The 2,952-nt window shown below is 41.8% G+C and overlaps 1 long non-coding RNA gene across 1 annotated transcript in view; it reads left to right on the forward strand.

The window, feature by feature from the left end:
- The first annotated feature begins 1,050 nt into the window (after positions 1-1,050).
- Positions 1,051-2,952, forward strand: part of LOC121904265 — a 3,999-nt gene continuing 2,097 nt past the window's right edge. Inside the window, exon 1 of the long non-coding RNA XR_006098196.1 lies at positions 1,051-2,743. This is a non-coding gene — a long non-coding RNA (uncharacterized LOC121904265). The remainder of the gene's footprint in view (positions 2,744-2,952) is intronic.

The raw sequence follows: 2,952 nt of genomic DNA on the forward strand, positions 1-2,952 counted from the left end.
GAGGTGAAGGGCACCCAGGCTGAAGAACTGTGGCTATAAGATCAGGAAAAACTGAATTAACTTTCAATATGAGACCTTAGCTTTTAGCTATGTTGTTTCTTAGAGAACTTGGCCAGTGGAATGAATTTCTTGTGACTTGTTATGTTATACACCTGCTGTTAAGCACATTAAGCAGTGGAATATTTCCTCAACATAAGTGCATCACATTCAATTTTAATGAAGGGTGGCTATTAATATTTAAGATTAAAGATTCAAACATTAGTGTCCGAATGTGAGCTCACTGTTGATGTCTTTAAAATGACTGTGATAAGTAAACTCTTGTCTGTGCTGTTTAACACATATAATGATCCATTTATGCAGCCATTGAAAATTCACATTACCGTTCAATTACTGTTAATCAGCTCCTTATCAGATATGAGTCTATTATCCTGTGGCAGTTTGAGGCTGGTATTAAAGCAGGTATTACAGAGGGTACATCAGGGCCACATGTTGAGCCAAGAAACTTGATTACACTCATTCAAAATAACCCCACATTACCATTTTACTTTTACTGTGCCTGTATTTATTTCGTCAGGTTTTTACTTATGGTTGATTTTGTAAATTAATCTAAATGGATTGTGCCACTTATTTCATATTTAACATCTTTATATCTCTCCTAGATATTATGTTTTTATACTATTCATTTGCATTGCCAAATAGGTTATCGAGATAACTGAAATTGCATGCTGCTTTGGTCATGTTCCTTGGCAATTTTTTTCAAGTGAGGGAAGTGTAAGATTTGTTAACTGCATGGAAGCACCAGGTTCGCATCCTGAGTCCCACATGTAGTAAGGTTAAGAAGGTTCGGTTAAGGATAAGAAAAGACTGTAGTTTTGCTTAAATATTAATAAAGCAAACATGTCGTGTCTCGCACTTCAAGACAAACAACTGACTTTTTCAATATTTAACTAAAATCATAATCTTTACATAACCTTAATCAAGTGACTGCCTAAACATAACCATGTTTATACGTGCTTTATTTGAACAGATATTGTAGGAAAACAAGTAAAATACATTGTCAGTGACGCCAAACATATTTGCTTTTGCAAATTAGTACCATATAAACATAAATTCTATGGAAACAAGGTGGTGAAGGTAGGGTGAGCATGCATGCTCATTTTCAACACAACCTTCCTCATCATTTATTCAGGTGAACTGTACAGTAGATGTTCACACCTGGGAGCTGCCCAACCACTGCCACTGCTGGCGTGTGAACACTTAATAAGGGTTCAGAGAGCATTACTCATTCCCTTTCCCTGGCCAAACCTTCCCAGCTGCTTCAGGAAATCAAACCGGCACCTTCTTGATCATAAACTTGCTTTTGTTACCTGCCTGCTTGTTTCATATGCTGTATGATCCTGCTTATGTTTGAACCTCTGACTTCTTAAAAACAAGCTCTGGGCTTAGTACTGGTGCACTGGTGACACGTGTCCACTTACAACATGTCAGCAGTGTCTTCAAGTTCATGTTCAAAACTTTACTGGCATGTCAGCCAAGTTGATAGGAAGGTGCAGACCTAGTCAGTCGCCTCTCCGGCGAGTACAGAGGCTGCCCTGTCAGATCTTTGCAAAGACTTGAACTGCTCACAGACTACTGTGCTCATTGTTGCTGGAGACTTCAATCAGGCTAACCTTAAGAAGGTTATGCCTGACTTTCATTGACTTATTGATTGTGCCACAAGGGGAATAAACACTCTGGATCACTGCTACACGGCATTCAAAAATGGCTACAGAGCGGAATTGCTACCTGTGTTCAGGAAGAGCGACCATGCAGCCATCTTGCTGAGGTCAAAATATCAGAGCCAATCAGAGGCTGCCCTGCAGGGTGCACTACATAACGCAATCTGGAAGACCATCATCGATGTCACAGAGTGGTGGCTGTGGTGGATTTAATTTGTGAAACAACACACACAACTGTACCCAAAACTACAGTAAAATAATTCCACAACCAGAAACCATGGATTACCAGAACCATGCGGGATGCCATCCCTCTCCTTGCTGATGCATCTCTAGCAAATGAGCACAACTTTTATGCTTGTTTTGAGGCCATCGGCAGCCAGCAAGCAAAAACAGCTCAAGCAGAGGTTAATGGATAGGTGGGTGCACCTTTCACACCTATCACCCTTTTTGAGCATGACATCAGGAGGGCTTTCAAGCGTGTGAACACAAGAAAGCAGCAGGACCAGACAGTATCAGTGGGCGGGTCCTCAAACTATGTGCTGACCAACTAGCGCTGGTGTTCACAATGGCATGCAACCTGTCCCTGACTCAATCTGTCATACCCATGTGCTTCAAGAAGTCCACAATCATTCCTGTGCCCGAGAAAACAAGACCAGTCTGCCTGAACAACTACCGCCCAGCGTCACTCACCTCTATAGTGATGAAGTGCTTTGAACGACTGGTCAAGGATTACATCTGCTCCTCACTACCTAGCACACTGGATCCACTACAGTTTGCCTACCGTCCCAACCAATCAATGGAAGATGCCATAGTACACATCCTCCACATCACCTTATCTCACCTGGACAAAAAAGGGAGCTATGTGAGATTACTGTTCATTGACTATAGTTGAGCATTTAACACCACAGTTCCTTCCAGGCTCGTCATCAAGCTCAAGGACTGAGAGGGGTCTTCCTGCAGGGCTCCTCTGTGGAGTCTCTTCTGATGCAGGCTCCGCTTTCAAGTCAGCTCCACTGTCAGGACAGGTAATAACAAACAGATTTTCTTTTTTACTTCCCCCAAAGGACGTAACTTAAGGCATTCTTGGTTGTTTTCTCTACACTATGCCTTGTGACAACGGTAGGTGACTGATTTGCATTATCCAAATCACTGTGTGTTTGGCTTTATTAAATGTTTTTGTAAAGCGTTCAGCAAGGGCATAGGTCTGCATTTGCCTTAAGATATTGACCTTGAT

The sequence above is a fragment of the Thunnus maccoyii genome, chromosome 1 (genome assembly GCF_910596095.1).
Source record: "Thunnus maccoyii chromosome 1, fThuMac1.1, whole genome shotgun sequence".
In the NCBI taxonomy this organism is placed as follows: domain Eukaryota; kingdom Metazoa; phylum Chordata; class Actinopteri; order Scombriformes; family Scombridae; genus Thunnus; species Thunnus maccoyii.